This window comes from Penaeus monodon, chromosome 27 (genome assembly GCF_015228065.2).
Source record: "Penaeus monodon isolate SGIC_2016 chromosome 27, NSTDA_Pmon_1, whole genome shotgun sequence".
NCBI classification, from domain to species: domain Eukaryota; kingdom Metazoa; phylum Arthropoda; class Malacostraca; order Decapoda; family Penaeidae; genus Penaeus; species Penaeus monodon.
In genome coordinates, this window is record NC_051412.1 from 19685130 (window position 1) to 19685427 (window position 298).

The following is a 298-nucleotide window of genomic DNA, read 5'->3' on the forward strand; positions in this document are numbered from 1 at the left end:
ATATGATATGTAAACTTTCGAATTCAGTGACACACAGCACAGTGAGATGGGCATCTCAGAGGTGGGCAAACTACTGGCTGGCCTGCCGATTACATTCACACACACGCACTAGTTATGTGTTTGTTTCTAAGTTTCCAATGGCATGCTTTTGTCAGGATAAACCTCTGTTTTCTGTTTTACAATTGCTAAGGTCAATATTGCATGTCGTTATAAGAAGGCATACTGCCGTAGGCGTTTTTTCACCTTTGTAGCGTGTCAGTGTATAATAAGTTGATATCTATATTTTCGTATATTCGCA